The 20,370-nt window shown below is 41.9% G+C and overlaps 1 protein-coding gene across 5 annotated transcripts in view; it reads right to left on the reverse strand.

The window, feature by feature from the left end:
• The window catches only part of LOC124252802 (monocarboxylate transporter 12-like), a 67,058-nt gene that overhangs the window by 23,594 nt on the left and 23,094 nt on the right, over positions 1-20,370 (reverse strand). The window contains exon 1 of one of the 5 annotated variants that reach the window (XM_046686475.1): positions 15,604-15,738. The exons of 1 other annotated variant lie outside the window; for it this stretch is intronic. The gene's annotated coding sequence lies outside the window, so the exon portion shown is untranslated. Of the gene's footprint in view, positions 1-2,022; positions 2,150-5,800; positions 5,892-12,661; positions 12,741-15,603; positions 15,739-20,370 lie in introns of those variants that run through there. 3 more of the 5 variants (XM_046686476.1, XM_046686471.1, XM_046686473.1) reach the window with 3 other exon arrangements.

A 20,370-nucleotide genomic window follows, 5' to 3' on the forward strand; every position in this document is an offset into this window, starting at 1 on the left:
GACTATATGCACGGTATGGAAAGTGTGATGTTGTCACATCCTGTCGCAAATCAAATGCAGTCTCGTATATTGTCTCGTTACTGCAGCAAAATGAGATAGCGCAATGAGATACCGGTGTTTCAGGGCATTCTAACCTCATGAACATTCATAAGTATTATTATGCTGCACATCTGAACAGAAAACTAAAACAAACGTCCTCTCTTTGTACATTTTCACGTTCATCAGTTTGACTTCACAGCACCATAAACCGACAATCAATGTGACCGGGGTTATTCAAGATGGCCGTCTGGTTGACGGAAGGGAAAATGGCAGAAGGAAATTAGAAGATTGGAAGAATGATAGATCAGGAATATATGTTAATATTTCCTGTTTTCCACTCTCGTCGGCCTTCTTTAGAGACAGGATGTACAAACATTGTATGTTATATCGCTTGATAACATGTAATGACGTTTTCGGTCTTTACACGCCGGGAACATCACGTACGGGGTTCAGGGGTCGTGATGTCCTACCGATGTGTTATAGTGTGTGACATTGCTTGATGAATTCTTTAACTAACATAAGTTGTAGAAGCAATTGAGTGGTGTAAATACATGTACAACGGTTACAACCAGGCAAACGACGATCGAACGATGGGGTGAACCGAGATCAATAATGAAAAGCAGTAATACGCATGAGAGTGTCACAGAGAGAAAAGTGAGACCTATCCTGTGGTGGTTACCAACAGATCAAGCTGTGCTGCTCAAAGTTTGCAGAGTATCAAATTTTGATGATATCAGAAAATAATCCAACAAATAGACACTGTAATATCCCCGTACATAATGTCTAGGAAACCTCCATGTGACCTCAAAGCCACAGGGCATGCAGTGACGGGCACGATGTTCACGTGGTGGTTAAAAATGAGTGAATACAACGTCATAATCTTTGGTGTCAGCCACAATTTGGATCAACAGGGAATGGAATCGATACTAGACATTTTTCATGTACCTATCATGCAGATAGACATCTTTGTCTCGACTTATAATTTGGCAGCACACTCAGAAATGACCCGCGGAACGCCATTTACCTTAATGTGTCTACTCATACAGTTCGACATCGTTTAAGTTAGGCTGGTCTACAGCCACGAAGGGCATGCGTTTGCATCCCATACACATGGAATTATTAGCCATTTACCATGTGGAGTTTGAATCCGAAGCCAGGCCTTCGGTGTGACGGGCGAACGCAATTAATAAATACCAAACTGCCCCATGTAAAGCCGTTTCTTGGTGTCCATAGATAAGATATTGCTGGAGTGAGTGAGATTAGTTTTACGCCGCTTTTAGCAATATTTCAGCAATATCACAGCAGGGGACACCACAAATGGGCTTCACACATTGTACCCATGTGGGGAATCGAACCCGAGTCTTCGGTGTGACGAGCAAACGCTTTAACCACTAGGCTACCCCACCGCCCCTGATATTGCTTGGACATTGCTAAATGTGGCGTAATGGCTTACTCCCCTCCTCTCTCTCTCTCTATCTCTTTCTTTCTCACACACACAGACACACACACACACACAAACATGAATGGTCGCAACGGTAAGAACTCAAGCACCTCACAGCGTTCGCTCGTTCGTCTGTCTATACTATCGCTACACATCACGCATTACGTAGAGGGTAATGTCCGAGTAACTCTCCATTCCTGAAAAATAATGGAGCCGAGGCCCCGAAGGGGCCGAGTTACATTATTTTTAAGGAATGGAGAGTTACGAGGATATTACCCTACTTAAATTACATTCGAAGTATTGGGAATATTTCTGTTATCAAAATTAAATGTCAAAATGACAAAATGAAGGTTTTATTTTGAAACTGGTACACATCGCTCCATTCCTGAAAAGTAATGGAGCGAACAGACAATGGAATGACGTCACAAATGTAATTTAATCTGAAATAAACATCCAAGCGTTAGTCATAATGGATACCAAATCAAACCAAAGCAACAACACCTTTAATTAGTAAACCTACTCGGAGACCAGCAATGACTTACCTGGCGACACCAACCACAGCATACAATCGCATTACAGGGGGGTGTGGTTCCTGCTTCTCTAACCTCAGCAAGCTAGAGCACGGCTACATGGGAGTACCCCACACACTAACCTTTAACAATGGTTGAAAGAAGAATACACCCATAAGTCAGGCTCTCTTATGTCAGGGAAGCCTCGTGTCTAATCATAAGTATTTGCTTGTTAACTAGGTCGAGGATCAGCTGATCGGATAAGTGTTAAGTTGACCTATTTCAGAGTAATATTTCATTTCAATGCGTGTCAGCTGCACTGGCTCAAACAGGCGCCATGTGGTGCATGTTAGATCATGGGAAATTATCTGCGCACTTGATTCGCCTTTCATGATTTAGTACAATATGTCAGAAAATTATGCCCGTTTTGATTCAATGAATCAAATTTACGTCAAACGCAAAGAACGCTTACTGTTAAATCCAATCCTAAACACGTTTTTATCTGTTAAACACAATCCTAAACACGTTTTTATCAATTAAACACAATCATAAAGACGCTTTTATCTGCTAAACACAATCCTATACACATTTCTGTTAATCCCAATCCTAAACACGTTTATCTATTTAAAACAAAACAAAGACGTTTTTATCCGCTAAACACAATCCTATACACGCTCAACTATTAAACACAATCCTATACACGCTCAACTATTAAACACAATCCTGAACATGTTCAAATGTTAATTAAAACAATCATTTACACGTTTATCTGTTAAACACAATCAATATTGCTTTAATATTGCTTGAATCGGCGTGAAATCTTACTCATTGAAATGCATAGTCATTTAAACCTTAACGGCACTTTATTCGATGTACATCATAGGTGTCTTCAGTATAGCCGTTAAGCGTGTGTTAGATTGTGTTTAACAGTTAAACGTGTATAGGATTGTGTTTAACAGTTAAACGTGTAGAGGATTATGTTTAACAGTTAAACGTGTATAGGATTGTGTTTAACAGTTAAACGTGTATAGGATTGTGTTTAACAGTTAAACGTGTATGGCGTGTATGGGATTGTGTTTAGCCGTCAGTGTCTGATCAGCTTTGCGGGGTAACTATAAAAATTGTCCTAAACATGCATTAATTCCCCCATTAGAATGACTTACTCACTCACTCACGTAAGACATAAAAGCCAAGTCCCAGTTCACCAGAGGTTTACATAACAATTTGTAGAGGTTAATCTATGGCTGTTAATCTATGACTATTGTATTTCACGTGTCCTACTTATCATTCACATTGTATTGTCAGTATACGTGTGTTAAACACGAATTCGAATTTACGACGAGAGATGAATAATATACATCGATAGAGTTAGATCGCCACGTATGTTTGTCTGTTTGTTTCTCAGTCCGTCTGTATGTTTGTCGCTCTCATTTGTACATAAGTGAATGAGTGAGTTTAGTTTTACGCCGCTATTAGCAACATTCCTGGAATATCACGGCGGGGAACACCAGAAATGGGCTTCACACATTGCACCCATGTGGGGAATCGAACCCGGGTCTTCGGCGTGACGAGCGAACGCTTTCACCATTTGGTTTCCCCACCGCTCCATACATAAACCTCTAAAATGTAAAATATGTATTTCATCAGCTCATATACCCTGTTCCCTAAAATCGATGAATTTTCAGGTGGATGAAATGAATGTTATTCATCGAATTGCTCAATACAAGTCAAGTTTTGACATATGCTGACGTTTGGTAGGAATAATTATATATTATCGTAATCAAAATATGACATGAAGCGTGATGAAAGTGATATATTATACACATGAGGGGCTGATGATTGAAAAACTGGGCCCTAACGCAGAGTTGAAAATATACATCCCATACTCGTGTCACTTTAACTTTATTGAGATTCAATCGTATACTGAATTCAATTACCTGAATTAATGTGGCTTCAGACTGATGAACTAACATAATCACATATGAATCCTGAACCTTCAATGCATGACAATATGTCTCTTTATCAGAAACGCGTATTCATTCGGCCTGGTAAACATTTACACACATTAAACTAGTGTTGGGAATTGGTTGAAATCTCACAATTGATGAGTGCTTCATTACCAACGAACAATCATCGAAAAAATTGGTTAGCGTCATTTTTCAGATTTTCCTATCCAGGTTGTTATTGCAGGATATGTATAACATGATGCAACTTGCTACTTTAAAGTGATGACTTATATATCATGAAAATAAACTTCCTGGAGTCTTCAATAATATTCAGTCATGGTTTTTCAGTTAGTGAAGTGAGTATTCTAAGAATTAAACACGTTTTCAGGTCCTGACAACTTCAACGATATGTTCCATCGTCAAGTATTTCAAAGACTAAAACAGAAGTTCCAAAATCGTTTATGTTCGATTATGAGAAAATGTGATCGACTGCTTGGTCGTTTGGTCACTGCGACCAATCTTCGATTATTTAAATTACTCGGAACTGGATTGTTGCTGGAATATTGCTAAAAGCGGCGTAAAACCAAACTCAGTCAGTTATTCAGTCAGTCTTAATTGAGGGTTTGGGAGTCACTTTAATATATAATAATTGAGATTCCAATCTGCATCTGATAGATTTAATCAGCTGAACTAACGAAGTGTAACGGATGAAATACTAGAATCAGATATGAATCATGCATATTTAATGCATAGTGACAATAGTATGGCACGTGTTCAGTCGGCCAAGAAAAAATTCACACATATTAATATTGATCAGGTGCGATTTCGGTGTTCAGGAATCTATTTAATATACCACTTATTCACCTTGAATGCCTTACTACATTCACGTAAAACCTATTTATGACATCCCGTGAAGCTGCTGGTGTTTTTATTGATCGGAACCAAGTGTGTGGGGGTGTGGTGGGGTGTGTGGTGGTTATATCTACTTCCTATCCCAGATTGGCTAAGCGAATGACAAGAAAAATACTCCCTGTTCAGTGAAATTAAGGTGAGTTTATTTGTTTGTCGTTAAATGCCACACTATGCCAGATATATGGCGGCAATCTGTAAATAACTGGGTAAATTGCGTTGATCGATGTTCATGCTGTTGATCACTGGATTGTCTGGTGCAGACTCGATTATTTACAGACCGCTGCCATATAGCTGGAATATTGCTGAGTGCAGCGTTAAACAACAAACAAACAAAGACACGACATCTTTAGGAGTTTGGTTAACTTAATAAACAGTCTAGTGATCAACAGCATGAGCATCGATCTACGCAATTGGGCCAACCAAGTCAGCGAGCCTGACCACCCGGTCCCGTTAGTCGCCTTTTACGACAAGTATGGATTGCTGAAGACAAATTGTAACCAGGGTTGAGTCGCATCCGGAGTTCGAACCCACTCTCTGAGAGTCAGGCAACTAATCGCAGCATGGAAATATACTATAATCTGTACTTTACTGAGAATGTGCCCTCCCAAAATTAACACTTTACATTTGACCGCTTCCTAAACTGCATTGTGTATTCACATCCAGAACGAAACTAATCATTCCATTCACATTCCGAAGATTCGATGGAATAATTTCGTGACAGTCATATGAATAAAAACAAATCAAAACCTTGTATGATCACCAGAGTCTAAATAGGTCATCACTGGTCAATTAACAGCTGGTCTGTATGCCTTGTTGCATGACGGGTGGGCATTTAATACAATATTGATTACATGGATGATGAAAGTGCACCATTTCATTAAAATAACCCCATCCTCTACTTAGTAAGCACAAGTGCAATAAGACACAGATAATACATAGGCCAACATACATACCAAATATTTGAAAGAACTCTGAGAATGACACTATATCCGTGTTTTGACAACTGCGAGTCCAAATCTGGCGAATATATCTGTTTGGACTATTTATGTCACGTGACGCATCGTGACGTCACAAAGCACCTGGTGCCACGGCGCGACTGGTTTCATGTGGCCCATGTGATCGGAAGTGCGCCCTTCAGAACGGATATGTGGTTGTGTTCAGTGGTTTTGTGGAACTGTTTATGCCAAGAGTGTACATGTTATCGCAACTGAAAGAGTGTTCGTCGTTAGATTATTGATGACGGACTTTATATTGGTAGCTTGCTAAAATTTACCGAACTATTGATTTTCTTCTGAAGACCCACGATGGGAAGGGTGTGTGAATGCTGTGATCGCCATTGTCTGTTTGGTGAAGCAGAGACCATATACCGATCGGTATATGGTCTCTGGGTGAAGTGATTGGTTGATGGCTATAGCAGGAGTAGGTATGGTTACCGTAGCAGCAGCAGTGGTGGTAGTAGTGAGTGAGTGAGTTTAGTTTTACGCCGCACTCAGCAATATTCCAGCTATGTGACGGCGGTCTGTAAATAATCGAGTCTGGACCAGACAACCCAGTGATCAACAGCATGAGCATCGATCTGCGCAATTGGGAACCGATGACATGTGTCAACCAAGTCAGCGAGCCTGACCACCCGATCCCATTAGTCGCCCCTTACGACAAGCATGGGTTACTGAAGATCAATTCTAACCCGGACCTTCACAGGTGGTAGTAGTAGTAGTAGTCGTCGTCGTGATGGCGGTGGTAGCAGTAGCAGCGGCGGTGGAAAATGTAGTATAGTAGTTGTTATAGTGGTAGTAGTAGCAATGGCGGTAGTAGAAGTAACATTTTTAAATGTAGTAGTAGTGGTAGTAGAAGTAGTAGTAGCAGTAGCAGCAGCAGTAGTAGTAGCAGTAGTAGTAGTAGTAGTAGTAGTAGTAGTAGTAGTAGTAGTAGTAGTAGTAGTAATAGCAGTGGTGGTGGTAAGTGTAATATTGCAGTAGTAGTGGTGATGGTTTTATTTGTAGTAACAGTAGTAGTAGTAGTAGTGGTGGTGGTGGTGGTGGTAGTGGTAGTAGTAGTAGTAGTAGTAGTAGTTGTGGCTGTAGTAGAAGATGCAGCAGCAGCAGTAGTAGTAGCTTTGGTGGTGTTGTGGCAGCAGCAGTAGTAGTAGTAGTAGTAGTAGTAGTAGTAGTAGCCTCGGAACGGAATTTTTCAGACGACAGACTCACTCTAACAAACAAACAAAACCCGCACACCGCTTGGTGTGTCCTCCTTGTACATGACAAAGGCCTGAAGGCGCTGAGACCCTTGGTTTTGTTACGAACCAATGGCGAGAGGGCAAATACATTCCAGCAATAATGAAACGCCATTACAGATTCAAAATCCACTCATCCATAAAAAATAGATTTACACCAGTTTACTTGTTGTTTTAGGCAAATAGTAAGATCACGGCGATTTGCAAATAATGAGTTATGATGGGGTAACCTAGTGGTTAAAGCCTTCGCTCGTCACGCCGAAGACCTGTGTTCGATTCACATGGGTACAATATGTGAAGCCCATTTCTTGTGTCCCCGCCGTGATGTTGCTGGAATGTTGCTTTAATGCTTTAAGCGGCGTAAAACCATACTCACTCACTGTATACGTTAACATCGTTGATATGAGCAGGTCAAAGGTGGGACATGGTACAGACATTAATAAATGTGGACACATATATTTCCTCCAGCCAACCTTGACCCATGTAGATAGGAAAAGGTAGCGAGCACTGTGGCCATATCGTATTAAGTGCAGAAACTGAAATCGTCAAGAGAGTGACTTGAACACGTCACTCCATGTGCGGAGTCCCCAATTCTTGTTAAATATTAGCCCAAATATTTTAAACTGACTTCATTTCACCAAGCTGATTTGACATTACACCATAACGAAAGTCGCCAAAGTGGTTTGGTGATGCACGTTGTGCCCCATCATCATCATCATCATCAGCAGCAGCAGCAGCAGCAACAACAAAAACAGCAAAGCAGCAGAAGCATTGTCATCATCATCATCATCATCTCGCCAAGCTGATTGCTTATCGCTAATGTCGCGAAAGTGGTCGCGTGTTGCACGCCCTGCATCATCACCATCAGCAGCAGCAGCAGGAGCATCAACATCATCATTATCATCATCAGCAGCAGCTTCAGCAACGTCATCGTCATTTCGCCAAGCCTACTTTTTTAACATTACATCAAAACGAAAGCGGTCGGCCGAAGCACGTTCTGCATCACCATCACTACCACCACCACCACGACCACCACCACCACCACCATCATCATCATCATCATCATCATCATCATCATCATCATCATCATCATCATCATCATCTCCTTTTGTATCATATGGAAATATACAATAGAGATTTATTTGGGCAAACGTAGTTCAATAAAGATGTGCCAGATGTACTAAGGTGAGAAAATAGGTTGTGTCATGCACGCGTACGGTGTCATACATTCCATGGAATTGTATTATTATTATCATTTGGTGCATACGTGAATATTTACAGACAGCTGTCACATACCTGGACTATTGCGGCGTTAAGCGACAAGCAGACAAACATTCAGCACTAACCCAGCATAAATATCATTGCCATATTTTGATATCAATGATTTGTTGTTATAATCCTCGCCACCTATTTCTCTGTAAACAACAGGGTACATAAATATCTACAAAGAAGCTCTCAGAATAGATACAGCGCTATACAACATAATCAAACATTTGTGCTTATTGACTGCTAGATACCTTGTGCGAATTTTTAGCAATCCATCTACCGTTGTTTGACACCAAAACCACGCGAGAAACCACGCCACAATGTCTGGGGATCGTCTCAAAACTACTGCACCGACCAAAATCAAATACGCCATCTTTACCTGAAAGTGTGTTGATTTGTTTGTGGGTTTATATAGTTGTGTGCGTGCTTGAGTGTTTGAGTGTTTGAGTGAGTGAGTGCATGAGTGTGTGAGTGAGTGAGTGAGTGAGTGAGTGAGTGAGTGAGTGAGTGAGTGAGTGAATTTAGTTTTACGCCGCTTTTAGAAACATTCCATAAATATCACGGTGGGGGACACCAGAAATGGGCTTCACACATTGCACCCATGCGGGGAATCGAACCCGGGTCTTCAGCGTGATGACCGAACACTTTAATCACAAGGCTACCCACACCACCCCGTGTGAGTGTGAGTGTGAGTGTGAGTGTGATATCAACAGCTGTAAAGAAGAAAAGCGGTATGGAGATGGCGAGTTAAAAAGTCCAAGATGCTTTTGAGACGCCTGTAGGTGGCTGTGCCAGGAGGTGTTACTCCGCACATCGACAGACAGCTCTTACGTTCATGGCCTTTACTAAAACACCCGGTAGTGGGGCCAACACATTCGTCTATTTATTGACCTTGGCCTTTGTACGAGAGAAAGGTGGCCGAAATTGTGTAAACAGATCATATTTGCCGAGAGAAATGTGTTTATTTGCGTTTGAACACCAAGGACAAAAGAATGATCTTTGACATTTACCATTCTGGTTTTCAATCTGACAAAACTTCCTGTTCGAATTCCAGTGTTTGAGCTCTGTAAGAGTTCAGCAAGAGAGTTGTTTGCGATGCCTTGCTGACAAATCTCAGTGAGAGATCTTTGTAGAAAATCGTTGGATTTTCTTTCACAACGTTCAAGATTTCCTGGAAATACCGATGTAGGCATCGCCAAACTAATTGGACAGGATCGTGATGTCTAATATCGCGTCTCTGGTGTCTAATCTTGTTCCGCATTGAATATTTTGGGTTCATTCATTCTCTGATGATGTGATGAGCCAGTTATTGTTTTGAATCTATTTCAACGTATCCCTCACAATGGAGCTACACAATCACAAGCCTGCCTCACAGTGCCTGAGCCACATTATGTTTCCTTCCGGCCATCCCTTTCTGCAGTTCTAAAGCCGTAAATGAAGCAAGTCTAGATTTCCTCAGTTTCTGAATCTCTCGACCCACTGGGGCTCCTTTTCCATTAAAAGGAATTATTTGTTTCTACCAAAATATACTATTCACACTTTGATAAGGATCAAATCATTGATTCAACAGAAAACTATGATGTGGGGTTAAATTTGGTTTAAATATCTAAGCCAATTGTAAGCAAGGATCCAAGTTTTCAGTATGTCCCTGCATCTTGTGGATCCCATACCTGCTATTGACAGGTGTTGTGTATTTGTCAATGACCCGTGCCATGATTTACAAAATGTTTGATTGGTGCCATGAAAACCATTTTTATGGCTACACATGCATCATAGTGCATACACATAGCTTAAAGTAGCTGTTTTCCTAAAGATGTGTTACCATATCAATATTTATCCAGTTTTAAATGAATACAATTTCAATTTATTAATCTACGTTCAAGTAAAGTTGCGAATTTTTGTGATCCTTAGCAAAGTGTGACTAGTATATACATGTATATATATATTCAGAGACTGAGCGTTAGTCTAGGTGCACCTAACCATGTATCAAGTCGTGTTATATTTCTGTATCATCTTCCTCAGGAAATATCTACATCATGGCCGTAAGTATAGGTAGACAGATAGACTGTCTCACAGTCCATGAACCACACTATTTTCCATCATGCCTAACACTACCTGCAATGCTAAAGCTCTAAATGAAGCAAGTCTAGATTTCCCCATGTCCCAACTCATTGGGGCTCCTTTACAATTTAAATGGGTATAAGGACCGTTCATAATTTATGGCTAGTGTGTGTGTGTGTGATGATGATTTTTATGGAGAAGCATGTACACTGTGAATGATCGCCCCCTAAATTTATGTACAAAATAAGTGACACCCCCACCACCCGTGCATTTCATGTACAAAATCAATGACCAAGCGATAAATCACATACAAAACTGAAACACCAGCCAAACCCTTGAGCCATGCATATATGTCATTGCCTATTCTTTTAAACATATGACCCGTGAAGATCCGGGTTAGAATTGACCTTCAGTAACCCATGCTTGTCGTAAGAGGCGACTAACGGGATCGGGTGGTCAGGCTTATCGGTTCCCAATTGCGCAGATCGATGTCATGCTGTTGATCACTGGATTGTCTGGTCCAGACTCGATTATTTACAGACCGCCGCCATATAACTGGAATATTGCTGAGAGCTGCGTAAAACCAAACTCACTTACTCACTCCTTTAAACATATATCCCATTCTCTATCAGACATGTTGCCATCATAATGCTAATAACACGGCTTCGTAGACACAGAGTTAACTAGTGTCGTACTTTTATAGTCAATTTCCTAGTTCAATAGGCACATCACGGGGCAATTGTGATACACGTAATTGTTGTTATTACACAATTATCTTTATGTCTACTTAACTCGTTCCGTTATAATCATGGTATTGCCAGACACAGCTTTGTTTAAGATAATCATTGCGATCCCATTGCATTTTAGCCATACGTGTTGTCGAACGCAGACCAAGTGCGCTACACATATACGCGTACGCACACACACGTATACATACACGTACGCACATACGCACACACACATCCGTCAGACACGTGAACGATAGGGGGACTGCCACAGTGTACAGTGTCTCAGACCTTCGTCAATATTGAGATTTTCTGCCCACATTAGACATAGAACGTCAATGCCAGAAAGTAACCAGTCTCGATTATCTGCAAAACGAGCACTTCGACACATTTCCGATTTTCTGCCCACATTAGACATAGAACGTCAATGCCAGAAAGTAACCAGTCTCGATTATCTGCAAAACGAGCACTTCGACACATTTCCGATTTTCTGCCCACATTCGACATAGAACGTCAATGCCAGAAAGTAACCAGTCTCGATTATCTGCAAAACGAGCACTTCGACACATTTCCGATATTTTTGTCTAAATATGTGTAATTATAAAGTACATCAGGTTTAAGAAAACTCGCTCACGTTCACATTTTATGGACCCACAACACATCACTTTATCCTTAACATGCTACATGTCAAGTGAACGTTCTGACTCTTTGTAGTCTAACGACAAATGGCTTTTCCAGCATTATTAGGTTACTTCAAAACCAAATAATAAAATCTCAGTGACAGAAAATACCCAGTCCCGATTATCTGCGTAATGTATCAGAGCCGTGAATAACAGGGTTAGAATTGGTCTTGTCTCAGAAGGCGACTAACGCGATCGGGTGGTCAGGTTCGTTGACTTGGTTGACACATGTCATCCTATCCCATGCTGTTGATCACTGGATTGTCTGGTCCAGACTCGATTATTTACAGAACGCCACCACATAGCTGGAATATTACTGAGTGCGGCGTTAAACAACAAACAAACAACTTAATGCATCAGGTTGCTTTAACCATCATCCTTTAGCGATTTCTCAGAGTGAAATACGAGCTGGAGGAGGGGAACCATTCTTAGCAATTAAATTCTTTCCCGTTCACAACAAACACATGAATGTATACAAGCTAAATTCTCTCTCGCACAACACCAGCTGTAAATAAACTCACGGGCGAAAGAAACGTCACCGAAATGATTTTTTAAAATCTTTTATCGTACACTAAGTGATTATTCATATCTGTAGCTCACACTTTCATCATTCAGAATGTTGTAAATCCATTAATATATCCATATGATTGTTAATCTGAGTTTGTTGTTTTGTGACATGTTAAAATGCGAGGTGACGTCTCTTTCGCCCGTGAGTTTAGTATCATAAACCTTAGATATAAGTACATAGTGTTGTTTATGAATGTTCACGTGTAAATTAATACACCACATGTACTTGCTGGATGATAACGAGGCTTTCATTGTAAGACAAAATAATAAATCTCCACTCACCGGAGTTCATATATCAAGTACAGCAAGATCCCGTTTCGCACGTGTTTCGCGGATGGCCTCGCGAGATTTAGACGAGAAGGGAACAATAGCCTAGAAAATCACGTGAGTGTTGATCTTGCAAAACCAACTGCAATAAATTAAAACTTACTGAGCCGTGACCATTGTTTGTGATCTTTCGATTTCATGGTATTCATAGTGAACGCCAGCAATGGCCGACGTTCGTGTTGTTGGAACATATACCATACAACGGACGGCTATTAAGCAGTTCAGCAAGTACATAGACTTGCAAAGAGGACATTAAGTGCCTTTCTCACATGCACCGTGGATAAGAGTTAATGCTACAGCTAGTTTCAATGCACGAATGTTTTCGGATTATATATCCCGCACCTTTGTATGACGCGAAGTGATTCATCGACTCTTCGGCATGAGTCGAACTGATTCATAGACTGTTCAAATGATAACTGGTACCAGAATACACTGGCGGTTTGTGTAGTTTCACATGCAACTTGGCATGGATAGGAGGGGGTTGGGGGTGTTGTATGGGGCGCAGGTACGGTCATAGGTGTAGGTATGGGGGAAGGGATGAGGATTTAGTTCGTGTACTGGGGATTGTCTTGTGGGGGTTGGTGTTCGAGATATGGGTGGGACTGGACGAGGTTCGTGTAAGCAGGTAATGCTTGGGTGAGGATTTGTTGTTCGAGAGATGGGTGTGATTGGATGGGGTATTGGTTCGTGTATGGAAGGGTTGGTTGGGTAAGGGAATTGTTCGAGGCATGGGTGGTATTGAATGTCGTATTTGTTCGTGTATGGAAGGGATGGTTGGGGGAGGGTCTTTTGTTCGGGGCTTGGATGCGATAGGTTTGGAATCAGGTATGCAAGTGCAGTAAGGGTCGTCAGATTATTCGGTACATGGAACGTGTGAGTGAGTGAGTGTGAATGAGTGTGAATGAGTGAGTGAGTGAGTGAGTGTGTGGGTGAGTGTGTGGGTGAGAGAGTGGCAGTGAGAGTGAGTGAGTGAGTGTGTGTGTGTGTGTATTGTATGGCACTACGATGAAGACATAGAGAATACTACACGAGGTCTCATTGTACCATACGAATTATACGAAACGAGTGTCCTTCCTATGGTATCTGACCGAGCGAAAGCGGGGTCAGATAACATAGGAAGGTCACGAGTTTCGTATAATTCGTATGTAATGACACCGAGTGTGGTATTTTATTTATTACCCACGTCTTACATGCATTAAATTGACAAAATAGCGTATTTTTGTTCATATTTTGGGTTTCAAACCGAAACCGGTTTCATAAAGAGGTTGCGGAAGAGTTTTGTACTGTAGTACAATATTTGCATGACGTCACACTGTAATGACGTCACTGCCTTGGTAACCGACGTCACGATGCATGTCAGTTGTCATCGCCTCGTACAGCCTCCTACAGTAAACTACTCCGTAGCACCCCGTTTCTTGGTTTGCAGTTGCTTCATTCGGCTAACATCACTGGTGGAAACATTGCGTTTATGTTTTTCGACGGATATGATGTCTCAGTTCGACTCACAATTAAACAGCGACACGGCAACGTTTGCAATGTTTACATTCCCACAATGCATTTAAGTTGTAGAATGAATGAATTCGCGTGTTTGTTATGAATGAAAAAATAGTTACGTCAGAATGTGACCTAATTGAGAGGTCATCGGTTATCCAATCAAATCGTTAGATTCTGAGGTCAAGTCGTTACGACACAGGTAAACGCGATACGACACTCGTGTGACGTACGAGATCAGTATGCAACTACCCATACGTTGACCACGTGGGTAATAAATGGGGACACCGCATTGAAACATGGATGACACACTGCCAACTTCTGTATCTCGTTTAAGGTCGCATCCAACGAAGGGCACTGTGACTTTCTCCAACCCGTATGACAGTGGAGTTGGGCTTTACGTCACATCGGCATTATTCAGCCATATAGCGACGAAAACAAGTCTGCATTCATGGACAGTGTGGATGAGGTTGTATTATTGTAGTCGAGGTTCGGAGAGTCTCTAGTACTGATGAGGATGCGGACGTTCAGAGCTTGTTAAAATGCATCGTTATCTAGGTCAAGAGTATGCAAGTGCATGTCATAAGTAAATATGACAACAATACTTTCGCTCTCAGTGTGGTTGACACGCCACTGTACCACGTATACTATTGTGTTATGTATAGCCCATTTAAACACGTATAGCACCTCGCCATAAGGGACCGTCCATAATTTATGGCTGGGGTGGGGGTGGGATTGGTGATGATGAATATATTCTAAAATTTATGTAAGAAGGAAGTGACCCCCAACTTCTTGCATGCCATGTACAAAATCAATGACACCCCCCTCCTTTCTATATTTTTTTAAGGGAATATTGCCGAGTGCGGCGTAAAACTAGGCTATACTAACTAATAGTACACTCATTTTGTGTACAATATAGATGACCCTCGTACCTCCCAAGAACAAAATGGGTGACTCCCCTTAAAATCAACCAACAACACCCCTCCCCCACTCCCCGAGCCATAAATTATGAACCGTCCCTAGGCGTAAAATTGACGGAATCTAAGAGTTGTTTTGGCGACCTCTTGTACACACGCCATTTCACAGTGCGAAATGTCCCATCTGACTTACCTCACTGTATCCAAGTAGAGAGTGAGTGAGTATGGTTTTACGCCGCTTTTATCTCTATTCCAGCAATATCACAGCGGGGGACACCAGAAATGGGCTTCACACATTGTACCCATGTGGGGTATCAAAGCCGGGTCTTCGGCGTGACGAGCGAACTCTTTAACCATTAGGCTACCCCACCGCCCCTCTGTGTAAATATGTATCCCTTGGACTAACGCTTAGTCTCTGAATATATATAATTTTGATGGTAACAAACAAACCCATTGAAAAGGAGCCCCAGGGAGAAAATCTCGACTTACCTCATTTAGCATTACAGAGAGGGCTAGGCAGTAGGGAAAATGATGTGGTTCAGGGACTGCGAGACAGACTAGTGTCCCTGTATAGAGCTGATTCATGGCATCACAAACAACACCGCTGTTCAGTGGGTTCTGGAGCGGAACGCCACGTGATATGGCCGTGGTTTAGTTCCATAGAAAACTACTACGAAATGTAAACAGGTGTAGTTTCATCCCGAAGATATGTCAAGGTCGCACTGATGTGTAATCTCTGCTTCCATTGCCCAGCTGGGTGACAGTAGGAACAAACGGTATCCCGTTCTGTAGTGAACATGTTACTTTGACTACGGGCCTGAATACGTACGTTTAAATGAATTCATTTAGGTCCGTGCACTGTAGTACTTTTTCATTTTGGGAACACCATATAGCAATACCATGATAGGGGTAGACATTTTAAGAAATAGTTGATTTTAAAATATGTTAATAAAAAAATATTCATATTCAATTTTAGAATAATATTTTACCAATTGTTTGTGTGAAAAGGCTCGAGTCTGTTTGACACATGCATCTGTGACCTGTGTTACATACTAATGCAACACACAAAGATTACTGTTACAAACCGGGTCGGTGGGGTAGCCTAGTGGTTTAAGCGTTCGCTCGTTAAACTGAAGACCCGGGTTCGATTCCCCACATGGGTACAATGTGTGAAGCCTATTTCTAGTGACCCCGCCGTGATATTGCTGGAATATTGCTAAAAGCGGCGTAAAACCATACTCACTCAATGTTACAAAACACAGCGGCCTCGCTCTTCGATACAAACATGTATCCCATTCGTGGTAATATTTCTATAATTGACACAAACTATGTTTGCATACGCTTAAAGGTATCTATCGATCGATCACTCCATGCCCTGCTTATGTAACAGCGACGTGTCTTTGACGTCTTTGGGCATCGTACGATCACTTTCTAGAAGTCACATGCGAAGCTGGAGACTAACGAAAGCAGGAGGTAAATCGATCGCTTTATCGGTAATGCTGTGTCGTCTCTTCAAACAAATTGATTTCTGTTGTAACCAAACACGGTTGTTACATTGTACCTAAGTATATATATTGAAGCTAATTATGTTTCAAGTTTCAATCAGCCTTACGTAAGCTCTCGCTTCTTCACGTTCGGAGTCACGTGGAGAGGGATGTCGACCAAGGTTCCAGGTGGCGCTATGAGACAACCACCCCGATGAAGTCGTCCCCGGGGAGAGGCAACAAGAACTCAGTGGGTGAGGGGCTGTCGGAGGGAGGTGGTGGGAGTTTCATGTAGGTTAGTGGATAGGTGTTTTTCTCTATTCCTTCCAGTCCCTATTACTTATCCACAATGAGGGTAGCCTTGTGGTTAAAGAGTCATACCCAAATCCCGGGTTCGATTCCCAACGTGGGTACAATGTGTGAATCACTTATGGTGTATTATTTCTGAAATGTTTCCTGAGGTTAAAGATGACAAACACATCAAAACTACGGGTGGCATATGTACGGAAATGTTGATTAATACAGCTGTCAACGGCTATTACGTCACTCTGTAAATGTATAGAGTATGGACTAGTGTTGGGAATTGGTTGAAATCTCACAATTAATGATTGCTTCATTACCAACGAACAATCATCGAAAAAATTGGTTAGCATCATTTTTCAGATTTTCCTATCCAGGTTGTTATTGCAGATATGTATGAGATGATGCAACTTGCTACTTTAAAGTGGTGACTAATATATCATGATCATAAACTTCCTGGAGTGTTCAAGAAATATTCAGTCATGAATTTTCAGTTAATGAAGTGAGTTTTCTAAAAATTAAACGAGTTTGCAGGCCCCGACAACTTCGAAGATATTTTCCATCGTCAAGTGTTTTAAAGACTAAAACAGCAGTTCCAAAATCGTTTGTGTTCGATTATGAGAAAATGTGATCGATTGCTTGGTCGTTTGGTCACTGCGACCAATCTTCGATTATTTCAATTAATCGGAACACCAGTAGTATGGACCGTGCCAGAACACAACAATGTTAACATGTCGCAGTGGAATAATACCAGCTGTGAAACAATCCATTCACTCACTAAATAAAAATAACGGACTTCGAGTTAGCCAGTTCTTACTACACAACACAACTGACTACGACCCAAGGCGTGCATCACGTCTTATAGCCTGGGCATGATGCAATGCACAGATAGTTTGGTAAGGAGACACTTCTCGCGAGATCTGATTACGAGAGGTGTTCTCGGATACGTACTGTGACTTGACGAGACTTTTGAGCTTACGTACACAAGACTTGATTTGCCTTCCGTTGTCATGGCTCAAAGGGAATTGAATTATTGCAAGAAATAAATGACGTGTGAAAAAGACTCGCGTGGAAACGAAGGACGAAAGACGATACCCGTTTCTAAGGTCAAGGCAGTTTTTTAAGGAAAGGAATCTCAGATGCATAGCTTAGTCTAAAAACGGTCTGAATTAGCATGGGTGGAAGTAGACCTTAGATAACTTTAGATAACGCTTAGCCGTCTTGTTACTTGGGCAGATTTTCCATTTACCCCGGGGACGGTGGGGCAGCCTACTGATATGTTGCTAAAAGCGGAGTAAAACTAAACTCACTCACTCACTCATCAACAGGCATCCTTCCCATCTCCTGTTGGGCGGTTGAGTGGCCTAATGGTTAATTGCGTTCGCTCGTCCTCACATCTGCAAAATGTGTGAAGCCCGTTTCTGGTGTCCCCCACCGTAATATTGCTACAATAAAGCTAAAAGCGGCGTCCAAACCATACTCATCCACTCCATTTACTCCAGCGCTTTCCCCAGAACAATGTCCCTATCTATCTTGTAACGTGATATAGTTGCAGCTACTGTCAGCGTGTCATTAAGGTGCAGGCATCAGGCATTGATAGCATACCTGCATCACCTCGAGCTTTGAGCATTAAACTGATACAACCAGAAAACTCTCATACTTTTTGAGCAGCGATGAACCCGATTCACTCACTTATGTCGAATCCCAAAGCAATGCTACCTAAATAAAAATTGAGTGAGAATAGTTTTACGCCGCCTTTAGAAATATCTACGCAATATAACGATGTGGGACACCGTAAATGGGCTTCACGTATAGTAAGTGAGTGAGTTTACTTTTACGCCGCTTTCAGTAATATTCCATCAATATCACGGCGGGGGACACCAGAAATGGGCTTCACACATTGTACCCATGTGCGGAATCGAACCCGGGTCTTCGGCGTGATGAGCGAACGCCTCAACCACAAGGCTACGTATACCCCACCGCGCCTAACACATAGTGAACATATTGGGAATCGAATTCATGTCTTCGGCGAGACCAGCAAGCGGTTTAACCAATTGGTTACCGCGCCGCAAAAAATTAGAATGGCAAAATCAGAAAAGGTTGTGGTGGCTTCTGTCGTTCGGCACACGTTGCTGAGCACGAACGCATCGGGAAGCTGCGATAACACCATAAAGGCGGGATTGCGGTGGCCATATCGGTCCTACATGACGGCGTCCTACATGCGGACAAGTGTACCACATGTTATCTGAAGTTGTTATCACAATCCGTTATCTGCGGATCGTTATCGGGCGTACGTGATACGCATTCGGAGGTCAAACGAACGTGTTTCCGGTTTCCGGTGGACACATTTCTGTTGCTTCAAAACTGAACTGCTATTTTCACGAGCTGCTGCATAAATTTGCATCAACATCCCGGTATTGTTCGTGTCATGGCAAACAATTAATTCCTCCCTTCGTAGGAGTGAGTGAGTTTGGTTTTATCCAGAGGACACCAGAAATGGCTTCTGAGATTGTATCCATTTGGGGAATCGAACTCGAACAGTCTCCAGCTTGACGAGCGAACGCGTTAACCATTAAGCTACCCCACCGCCCCACATGAGATGGGAAAGAGGCCTGATGACGAGTGAATCAGTTTAGTTTTACGCCGCTTTTAGAAATATACCAGCAATATCACGACGTGGGACACCAGAAATGTGCTTCACACATTGTACCCATGTGGGAGAATCGAACTCGAACAGTCGTGGCGGTTAAACGCTTATACCACTAAGCTACCTCCTGACGTAAGCTGTATAGTATTGGTTTACTTGGAGTACAAGTGTACATTAAGCAGTTTAGTAATCTTCTAACAGGTGACATCCCTAGTATATCGACGAAAGTGTTCTTGGTTACCGGCGTATCTACTTGAACCTGAGTCTGTGTCTCCATTACCCACAAGCCGAGCTCCAATTAATAGTAGCAACTTTTATTTCTATTGTAATCTATCGTTGATAAGATTTCGGTAATGATATACCAATGACCCTAATGTGGTTATTGCGTGCAAAGGATGATAGTTGAGTGACCCACATAGTAACAGGACTATGTCACACAAACACAGCCTGGGACCATATGCACAAAGCGAACTTAGTGTTATGGCTTTAGTAGTCTTTTTCTTTGACACAGACAATTCTTTTTCTGTTGTAGTGTAACGGCCAACTCGTCAATTTTTCAGCAATATGATACAGTCGTATTATGCGCACCAGACCATGCTTTCAGGTAAGGCTAAACGCAATAGGACCTGTAAGTCCCGGGAGGCGCTACTCCCAGTACTAAACTGGTTACCGGCTCCCTTTGCGGGCTCCAACTTGCGATATGCGAGACGGGACCCAGCTTACTTCCGGTACCAGATTTCCGGTGACAAGCGTATATTCGAGAACTAGTTCCAGTTCCAACTTGCGCGACCGCCTAATATTACTTTACTAGACTGGACCAAGTGT

This window comes from Haliotis rubra, unplaced genomic scaffold (assembly GCF_003918875.1).
Source record: "Haliotis rubra isolate DU_JTF1 unplaced genomic scaffold, ASM391887v1 Scf524, whole genome shotgun sequence".
NCBI lineage: Eukaryota > Metazoa > Mollusca > Gastropoda > Lepetellida > Haliotidae > Haliotis > Haliotis rubra.